Source organism: Chiroxiphia lanceolata, chromosome 4 (assembly GCF_009829145.1).
Source record: "Chiroxiphia lanceolata isolate bChiLan1 chromosome 4, bChiLan1.pri, whole genome shotgun sequence".
Taxonomy (NCBI): Eukaryota; Metazoa; Chordata; class Aves; order Passeriformes; family Pipridae; genus Chiroxiphia; species Chiroxiphia lanceolata.
In genome coordinates, this window is record NC_045640.1 from 8,131,040 (window position 1) to 8,141,620 (window position 10,581).

The 10,581-nt window shown below is 43.0% G+C and overlaps 1 long non-coding RNA gene across 1 annotated transcript; it reads right to left on the reverse strand.

Annotated features, from left to right (window-relative positions):
- Window positions 1-6,791: 6,791 nt before the first annotated feature.
- LOC116786436 lies at window positions 6,792-9,865 on the reverse strand. The gene is made up of 3 exons (XR_004356927.1): window positions 9,751-9,865; window positions 9,335-9,468; window positions 6,792-6,824 (listed from the first exon to the last, which is right to left on the reverse strand). It is a non-coding gene; the product is annotated as an uncharacterized LOC116786436 (long non-coding RNA).
- Between the last annotated feature and the right edge of the window lie 716 nt (window positions 9,866-10,581).

A 10,581-nucleotide genomic window follows, 5' to 3' on the forward strand; every position in this document is an offset into this window, starting at 1 on the left:
TCCTTGGAAGCAATGGAACCAGTTTTTCCAAGGATTGAAAGTCCTATGAGTGGAAACCAAATAGTCCATCAGCCTAGGCCTGGCTGTCTGTCCCAATGGCTGGCTGGTTGACTGAGCTGTTCTGCCAAATCTGTAGTGATAGAGACTTTACAATACCTTTTGTTAATCTTCAGTTCATCTGAAATGTGAGAAAATAAGGGTGAGTATCTTAAAGACAGAACTAGATATAAAGTAGGTTTCCTAACATGAAAAAATATTTTTTGATCTTTCTTTCATATTGTCAGTTATTCTATACATTTTAAGTTAGCAGTATCTAGTGTTTGGATCTCAGTTTTAACTATCTCAGACCAGTTTGTACTGGCTTTTACGAAAGATGAACAAAGTCTATTATAGCTCCAGGTAGGAAAGGGTTTTTTACTGAGATCATAATAAATTTCCTGGTGTCTGTTCTAGCAGAGTTTTAGTAGCCTTAAAAGATTTTAAAAAAAAATCCCAACTAAAAAATCTTGAAGTAATTCCTTAAAAAGAGAGGTCTGTCTCAGATTGTAAGAAAGTCCCAGTGTGGTTTTCCACAAGCTCCTACAGAGGGGCTTAAAATAGTGGATCAGTTAGTAGTCAACAGGGACACCCTGGATCAGACCTAATGCACATCCATGCAAGACATTTTTTAACATGCAAGCCAGAATCAGATGCTTTAGAGAAAATTTGTGCAGCTGTGGGATAATCTGCCTGCCAGGACAATTTCATCCTAAATCTTTATACTGAAACACTTAAACCCTGAAGAATGAGGTCTGATAATATTTCCAAGCCTGTAGTTTTGTTAGCTTTAGAGTTATAGTTCTCTCTGCACTTGCTATCAATATAAAATGTCCAATTCCTACTTGAACCTTGCTAAATCCTTAGCTTCAAAGAGGCTCGATTTCAACACTCTACCTAGACTTTGTCAGTAAAGGTTAGTTGAAAGAAAAAACTTTGCAAGTGCCTTAGATATCAGAACCAGTTCCAAGAGAATATAACATAGAGGAAGATAAAGAAGGAGCATAACTTCAAAAGGTCAGAGAGCAAATGTCTGAAACAACTGAAGAAAAGCCATCCCTCACCCCAGAGGTTTAAGATAACTGGCAGAAGACGAAAATAATTTTGAAGGATACCTGCTTCCACCATGAAAAAGAAGGTTTTCACTGGTAAATATGCTAACCTGAAGCTGTTTAATATCAGTTTTGCAACAGATGTTGGCTACATTTGCACATAGGAAATGGCTGAGGTGGATGCAAAGGTACTTGGAAATACTTTATAAAGCTCTGTAGCTTTCCTACAGGCAGTGGAACTCTGCCAGTTGCACAAGATGAAGATCTGGCCTACTCATTAAAGGTTTCAGATCTTCAACAAAAGAGGTAGGCATGTGTTCAGAGCTGAGCTCCCTGACCTAAAAACCCAAGGAGAAAAAGTAGCAGAATGGAGCAGCATATGTAAAAATCCCCTGGATAACTATAGGCTGTGGCTCGGAGATGCCCTGACAGTCATACAGAGTTCTTTCAGAGAAGAAATTTGGTCATATTTCTAGAGGGTATAATGGAACAGAGATCTTAATTTTGCATGTCTTTTTAGAAGGCAAAGAAGGGCACTGCTAATGAGATATGGGAGCCCTGCTTCTGCTTAAGGTGTGAAATCAGTCCTGAATGTCTGGGTAAAGCAGAAGCTAGTCTAAGGTAGTTAAAATCAGGACATTATAATTTTAGATTAAAATACACACAATTATTCATTTCTCATTCTACACAGGCATGGGAAAAATGTGGAATAATATCAAAAGAGACCACCTCAAGTCAGGGCAATGCCCCACCTAGTCCTATCAGTGCCTTAGGGAAAGTAAACATGACACATGTAGGTCAAGTATTTCCATGATGCACCCTCCCAAAGTGAAGTCATCCAGGGATTTACCAAGCTGGAAGAACATTGTGTTTAATATCTGTTCTTGGACTCTTCCTCCTTGAAAATGCTTTTTTGAACTCGTTTATAATTTTGGCCTCCACATCATCCCCAGCAATGATTTCCACAATTCCACTGGGTGAAAAATTAGTGCTTTGGTATAACTTATTTTTAAACCTGATAGTTTGACTGCATGCCCTTGACTTTCTGGGTTGTATTCACCTTCTCCACACTGCTCAGGACTTTATGTGTCTTCGTTGTACTGCCTTCAGCCACCTCACTACTAAGCTGATGGGTCACAGCCTACACATGAAAGTTGCTCCATTCTTCTCTATCCTTTTTGTCTTTTTTTGTACCAGTTCTCCCATACCTTTCTAAACATAAGGATGATTAGAATTACACTTTATATCCAAAACAGAAAAGGACCCATTATTGTATGGTTGTATGTTCTCTCTTTTCCCCAGAAAAGTGCATTTTAAAAGAAGATAAAACAAGATTTGCCAAGATCTCTGTAAAGCCTCATTGATTTTATTGTTTCTTCTCATGCACTCTCCACACTAAACCAGTTTTGTAGGACTATTTCCTTAGATCCTGTAGTCTTGGCTCTTTTTCCAATAAACCTCAAAACTAAGCCCTCGCTTACTTTAGCAGACACTTTGCTTTTGCACTTGAGTTCTATGATTGTTAATCCAATGCATCCTGCCTCGATGCCAAGCACTTTAAAATTAAAATACACCAAAACTTAGTTGTTGTTAAGAAAGTTATTAAGAAAGTTATTATTAAGAAAGTTATATGAGCCACCCCAAAAAGAGTTGGCCTGCCATTTTCCACCTGATATGATTTATTGTTGCAGTGACTATTTGGTGTGTCTCTGGATAATCCCTTGCTCTAGTGAAAGATATTGCACAGAGGCACAGATTTCACAACATTTCTTCACTCACCACAGCTGAAGATCACATTGACTGATTTAGTTCATTCATAGCCCACCCCGTTTCTCCCTGTGTTGTTTCTTGTGGTTTGGGGGTGTGAAGTTTCACACTCTGTGTGTGACCCGTGGCCTCGCTGCCTTGGGCTGATCCACCTGCCCTTCCTCCCTGCCTGCACCCTGCTGGGGCTCACGTGGGTCGTTCTGGGCAGACGACGACTTTGTTTTTTCGGGAGGCACTCAGGAAGGACCCAGCCACCTCCCCAGGAGGTCTTCTGGAAGTGTGGACACAACAACGTCTCCTTTGCTCAAGACCTTATAGCTGGTGCAGAGTGGTGAAGATGATTCACACAACAGAAGGTTTGAAGTGCCAACTGTTCACGTAGCAGAAAGAAAGGACTACAACTGTCCTGGTTCCTTTCATGTACCCAGTCCCAGGGGCTGTAGGGTGAATCCTGGGAGAAATTTAGAAGGGCCTCACTATTCAGAATAGTAATTAAGAATTAATGACTGGATATTTACCACCAAGCAGAGTTGCCATGTCCAACACACTTGGCAAAAGGCAACCTCCAATTCATACAGGATCAGACCTGTTTAATCCATTAATCCTCACAACATGTTGAAGCAGCTGGGTTTTATCATCCTTATTTTGCAAAGGGAAGAGCTCAGGCATCAAAGTTGGGTGCCTTGTCTTTCACCAGGGAGGTTTTCTCCTTTAGTTCCTTTTAATGGTACCGAAAATCCCACCTTGTCTAGAATAAAGGACCTAATTGGAAGTCAACTGAAAGAAGGGCTGCCTTTGGATAATCCAGGTTCAGGAAAGGGTGATTTAAACTACAGGGTGCCCTGGAATGACTCCTGCTGCACCTCTCACATGACAGTTGGTTCTCACGCTCACACCCTTGTTTCATGTCTTTCAGGCAGCAAAATCAACTCTCCCCAAATAATTCCTGGATTAAAAGTGCAGGCTCATGCTCATCCAGTGCTAAACATCTCCTGCTTCTGATGCAGGAGGAATGAAGCTCAATAAACTGCATAACATGCCCAGCTCAATAAACTGAGTAACAACTCAGCATTACCCAAAAATAGGCCAGGTGTGAAGAGAACCAGCATTCCCTGAAGCTAAACTGCAACGGAACACCTTTCTCTATAACATCTAGTGCTGCAGGAGCTCTTTTTTAAAAAAGAAAACTTTTATTTTCATAAAATGATAGATCAAGATCAATAACAGCATTGAACATGGATCAAGGTAACAAGAAACCAGTGGAAATTTATGGTCACTCAATCCACTTAACTCTGCCAAAGCAATAAACCACCACTGGGGTTATAAATTGTTGAGCTGAGTCTGCAGTTTTAAAATGTTATCCAAAATCAATTGCCCCCCCCCCGATTAGATCATTAGTTGTCAACAAGTTATTTAGATAATAAACCAGTGGTTCACATCTGCTTGGGAGCAGAGTCAGGCTTGAGCTGTTTCCCTGGCTACTTGAGCTGAATTCACGTCTGTTACCATTAATGTGAATGTGGGTAGGAAAGCAAAAAGCTATGCTGGAAACGAAATCAACTTCTCCTCCCACTGCCTGAAGCACATAAATCTTCTAAGTTAATGGTACCACAGAATAGGTCTGATTGACTGCAGCAGGGGTCAGGGATGCACGAGGAATGTGGGGTCAAGCCCCGCGTACCACTGACCTCTCTGAGGAGGTGTGTGCCATTGCAGCCTCCCCCAAATCTGCTGCTCAGTGCCCATCTGAAGTCATTAGTATCTATCTACACACAGCACTGACGGCCCCTGCAGACCCTCTGTTGCTATGTCAGCAGCAGTGGGAGGAGCTGTGCTGTTCAGAAGGCCCAGAAGTATGAGAAACTCAGTTGGGGTCAGTGATCACAGGTCATCAGTGGGGAGGTGGCTCCTATCTGAGGTCATGTCCATCCTTTCTCTCCATGGACAGAGATAAAGACACCAAATGTAAGGGCAAAGATGAGACTTGTGAAATATGGCCCAGCAGAAGAGGAAGAGAGTATGTGGGGTACACCCCCCTGGGACAGGGGATCACTACCAAGCATGGTTCACACCAGAGTGTGCCTGGTGTCCCAGAACCCTCCCTGATGTGCCAATGTGTTACACAGTTTGGGCACAGCTTGGCACTACACTTGGCAGTGTAGTGGTGGTGGTATATTGCCCAGTGCTATGGATGGACACTGCAATAGCCTGAAGTCAACCAACTTCATCTTGTTTCTTCCACTGGGACCATCAGGAGTCAAGATCTTAGCACAGGTCACACTTTAAAAATTGAAACTAATAATAAGTACAACCAGCAAGACTGACAGAACTTATTTTCTTCTCACGTCAGTTTTATGCAGGTGGCTCCCCAGGGACGTCAGTGACATATTTCCTGGGTCTACAACAACATCTGCAACTACATTAAGCATTTTGCACACACTATCTCTCACATTTGACAGCACCGTTGCTCCAGACGGAGACCATGGACCTGCTTCCTTTGTGATTTACATTCTTGTAGCTGAGCACAAGGTGGTAGATGATCAGGTTGCTGTTTTCAGACACACTGAAAAGCCCAGCTATGTTATTCTCACAGCAGTGGTACACCTAGACAGTAAGTAATTAGGCTGGGAACAGAAACATTGGAATCAAGAAAATTAATTTAAATCCATTCTCAATTACAGTCTTCCCAAGTTTATTTTGGCTCCTAGGAGCTTTTCCATTGGTATCCAGACAGATAACTCTGCCATGCTGGAGTCACCCTTTTTGGTAAACGTGTTCAAGAGCATCATGAAAGCAGCTACTGTGCAAAGAAACTTTGGAAGAGCTGAATTTGATAACTAGAACTCAGTGTCACATGAGTATTTTTATCTGGTTTTTAGCACCATTCTCTACCTTTTCAAGACAGGACAAAGTCCGTCAGTGCCACAGCAAAGCTACCTTACCCAGAGATGGCAAAGTAGGGACCAGCAGATCTCCCAACAGCTTTTTTCCTTGCTCTCACCACCATGTTACATGTGTAAAACTCAAGTAGCATAAGAGCATCATATTAACATTATCTAAAGCCCAGCTCTACCCTCACACTGCTTTTTCCTCTGAAGCAAATCCTGTTCTCCTGTGTGCAGTTATTTATATTTCTTCTTGCTGATCTTTCTGGCAGGCTGTTCTACTTAACACCCCCCAAGCAGAGAATTCCCGGCAGGACCTCTCTGCAGCAACACTGCTTTTAACCTATCATTATAATGACCATAATTTAGTGCCATTGTATTTCTACCCCCCTTCAATGTTAAATATTAACCTTGGGCCCACTATTGACTGATGGAAGGCATCTGCTGCAATCATACGGGAAATAGTGGGCATTATTTGGCACTTCAGGAGATGAAGGCATAGAGAGGTCCATGCTGTGCTGTTTAGTGGAAGAGCAGAAAATGTCTGTGCAGAGCCAGTTTTAAAATCAGCCTTTAAATTGTGATTTCATAACTTATGCTTCCAAAGTTTGGCTCAGAAAAGCACTGAATCTTTTCCACAGGCCTAGGATTCAGAAAGCACAGAAGTTTCCTTGATGATCAACCTTGTTAGCTCCAAGGACCTATTCTTTCAGAGTCCTCACTGTGTGATAACAAGAAAGAAAAAATTAGTTCTTGGAAGTAAAGACCCTCCTTCTGTTCAGGTTTGAATAAAGAAAGGGTCACTGCCCCTGAAGGCTTGCCTCTATCTTTTCCTTTCCCTAGACCACATAAATAGAAGAGCAACACCAGCCCAGAGGCTGAATACATCAGGTTCTGATAATACACCAAAGCTTTTGCAACACGTGAAACTCATACATGCTGTCACATGCACAGGGTGTCATGTACACATTAATCCTACGCGGGATTGAATGTGCAGATTCTTGTCTTTCTGTGATGTGTATCTCCCTGAACAATACTCAGCCTTTGGAATGAAAATCTGAGAATGTTTTGAACATTTTTTAACCTGCAAATAGAAGGCTGGTGGTGGGATTGACAGGTACTGATGGAAGAGGTACTAGGAAGCAGGAATACTGAAAAACACTTCCTTTTCCTTTGTCATCAAAGACCTTGACAGGCCTCCCTCTCCCTTCTTTCATCTCACCCAAACCTACCAGCAAAATCCTTGCACCAAGTCACCCACGACTTCCAAACTTCTTTTACTTTTTCAGTGTTTCAAAACACTTACCATGCATAAAGGTAAGGTAGATCTAACTGATGAACTCTAACCCTCTCCCCCCCATACAGCTCACAGGAGCAGGCTGGGAGCATCCCACAACAAGGTCCTTCATGTGAACGCTTCCAGCAACTCGCATGAGGGGACTCCCGTCCCTATCAATTGCACTTGGGGGCATCCTGTGATGGATCTGTTTGCAGACCCAAACTGTTTACCATCAAAACAGATGAAATCTCATTGTTTCCCCCCATATAATATGGGGTGATAATTATTCCACTTTTCTGACAAAGAGCAATATGGTTGTTGTGTTTATACAAAGCCAAGTGAGAAGCTGTGACAGAGCCACTGGATAAGCTCAGGTGCCCTCGATTCCTGCCTAGATCTACTTCAGCCAAACATTTCTCAGTACTGGCATAGACTCAAAAGCCATACTACATCCAGACCTGTACACACTGAGATGTAGAGCTGCGTTACCTACCTCTCTGAGCCACTAACCCTCTCACAGACAAATACAAGATCGGTGGGACAACATTTGCTGCTCCACAAATCCCACTGGTTGTATCCACTGACAACCCCAACTCCTTCTCTCCAGGGCTGTTCTCAATCCATTCTCTGCCCCGTTTGTATTTTTGTTTGTAATTGCCCCAGTCCAGGTGCAGGACCTTGCACTTGGCCTTGTTGAACTTCATGAAGCTTGCATGAGCTCAGCATTCAAGCCTATCCAGGTCCCTCTGGATGGCATCCCATCCCTCCAGCATGTCAACCCCACCACACAGCTGGGTGTCATTGGTAAAACTTGCTGAGGGTGCATCAATTCCCTGTTCATGTCACCAACAGAGATGTTAAACAGCACCAGTCCCAATACCAACCTCTGAGGAACACCACTTCTCACCAGTCTCTTCCTTTTGTACCCTCTGGTGAATATATTCAGTTTAATCACAGTGTATCCTGTCTGTTATTTTCCTTTGCTGCCTTGTGTCTTGCCAGCTTTTTATCACAGTGAAGCTCTTTTTTTTTTTTTTCTGGAGAAAACTGAAGGAAAAAGACATTAAATATATTGGCCTTCACTAGGTCATCTGTGCTGCTCCTGTTCCTCATTAGGTAATGGGCTTATGCCTGCTGCTGTCTTTCTCTTACTTTACTGTATTTATAGCACCTTTCTCCTTGTTTCCTAACACTCCTCAGTGGTTGTAATTCATTTAGCACGGCAACCTTTCTGCCCTACATGCTTATTTTATTCCTTGATCTCATCCTCAGTAATGTGACCTCATTCTCCTTTTTAAAATTATTCTTCTGGGACTCTCCTATTCTTACCCTACCCTCTGGCTATCTGCAGTGAGTAGAGGTGGATCTTTTAACATGAGCAGTGTCCCCTGGCTCAGTTGCTTTCTACCCATGAGGGCAGCTCCTCACCTCTGGCTGCACTGAGAAAACCTGTCAAGATGTGGGACCTCACTCAAATGGCAAGGCTTTATTCACAACACAGCATTTAAGTTATTCCCAATCCTTCCATTATTACTTGGCACTGGTGAGACTACACGCCCAATCCTGTGTTCAGTTTTGGGCCCCTCTCTACCAGAAGGACATTGAGGTGCTGGAGCATGTTCAGAGAAGGGCAACAGAGATGGGGAAGGGTCTGAAACACAAGTCTTGTGAGGATTGGCTGAGGGAGCTGAGGGTGTTTAGCCTGGAGAAAAGGAGACTCATCAGGAACTTATCACTCTCTACAACTACCCGAAAAGAGCTTATAATGAGGTGGGAGTCAGTCTCTTCTCCCAGGTAACAAGTGACAGGACTAAAGCAAATGGCCTCAAGTTGACCCAGGGGAAGTTTAGATAGAATATTAGGAAAAATTTCTTCACTGAAAGGGTGGTAAGGCATTGGAATAGGTTGCCCAAGGAGTGGTGACATCACCATTCCTGGAAGTGTTCAAAAGGTGTGTGGATGTGGAACTTAGGGACATGGTTTAGTGGTGAACACAGCTGGGTTAACAGTTGGACTTGATGATCTTAAAGTCTATTCCAATCTTAATGTTTCTATGAATCTATATGAGGGATATGCCAGATGAAATCAGCAACATCTGTGTCCCATCTTGCTGACATGCTCTGACAGCAAAGGATGGGAAGTGGTGGGCCTCAATCCCATGTCCATTTCCACCAGCAAAGGACAAGGGAGCACCCAGGGAGAGAAGAACAAGGTGTTACAGAAATGTCTCTGCCCCCTCTCAGAGTGAAAGCCACAGTAATTTTCCCTCCAGTTTTCAAGTCTGCTGGATACCTCAGTGTCAGCTAAAGACTTACTTGGTTTTCTTCTACAGGAGGGATGAGCATTTGCCTGTGCAGATCCACTGTGGCAGAGTTAAAAGGATGCAGGTCTGCCTTGCTCTGTTCCTCCTTCGTGCTCACACAGGAACCAACACTTCCCAAAGCCACCTCTGTAAAATCTGCAGTGAGTTAACGCGACACTGACAAAAGTAAAGCTGTAATAAAAAATGTTTGAAACTTCAAAATATGTATCTCCTCTGGCAAAATCATCTGACGTAGAAAGTAAAAGCAACCACTGTCCCACAGTAAGGATAACTCAGAAGTACTGGGAGCTTTGTATGTGTTCAGTTTGCTGTGCAGGTCCTAGTGTGTCCTGTAGAAGGGGGATGTTGGAGCAAGAGAGGCTCACCCATGTTTGACTTCCTAAACACATAAAGGGATTGCAGCCTTACCTGTTCCCTCCATGATCTCAGCAATGCAGCCTCCACACTGAAATCCCAGCCATACCCAGCAGCAGCTGAAATGCCTAAGGCCCCTTTCATGCAGCCTCAGCAGGAGTGGCCCTTAGAAACACTGGTAAGGGAGCAATTAAAAAAAAATATAGAAAAACAGACTGAGAGCTGATCACAGCCCCAATTCAGGCAAGACACCAAAGAAAGCTGATTGCAACCCTCCAGGTAGGACACCAAAGGCTTTCTCTGTCCAAATTATTAGAGTGATTCTGCTAAGACTTGACTTGGTCTCACCAATTAGCTTTCCTTCTCAGTACAAGATGTTAAATAATTTGCAAATGCTTGCAATTGCTGGCTGTACTGGCCAAGTGCACTTTTTGGGAAGTGTCTTAATCCCAGCATGTCCCTCCTCAAAACTTTTCCTGTCTGAGATTGCAAACACTTGGCACTCAGAAGATGAGGGAAGGGAAAGCTGTTGTGATTTCTGAACCAGGGTGTTTTATTTCAGGGCACCTGGAGGCAAACAGCTCCAGAGAGCACTGTCTCTGTCAATAGAGACCACAGTTAATGCAGGGCTGAGAAAAGAAATCGAAAACACTCCTAGACCCCTCTTCCAACTTTCCTAGATGAAAACCTGGTTTTAAAATATTTTAAAGATGCATTTTTATAATTCATCACATATGTATCTGACTACTGTAGCGTGTTGAAACATCAGTTTTAATATCACAGAAACACTCTCCTGCTGACATGCCCCTAGATAATCTCAAACCTCTCTTTATCCAGAAAAGGTTGGGGTTTTATGCCTTAATTCCTTAAATTCAGATAAACTCT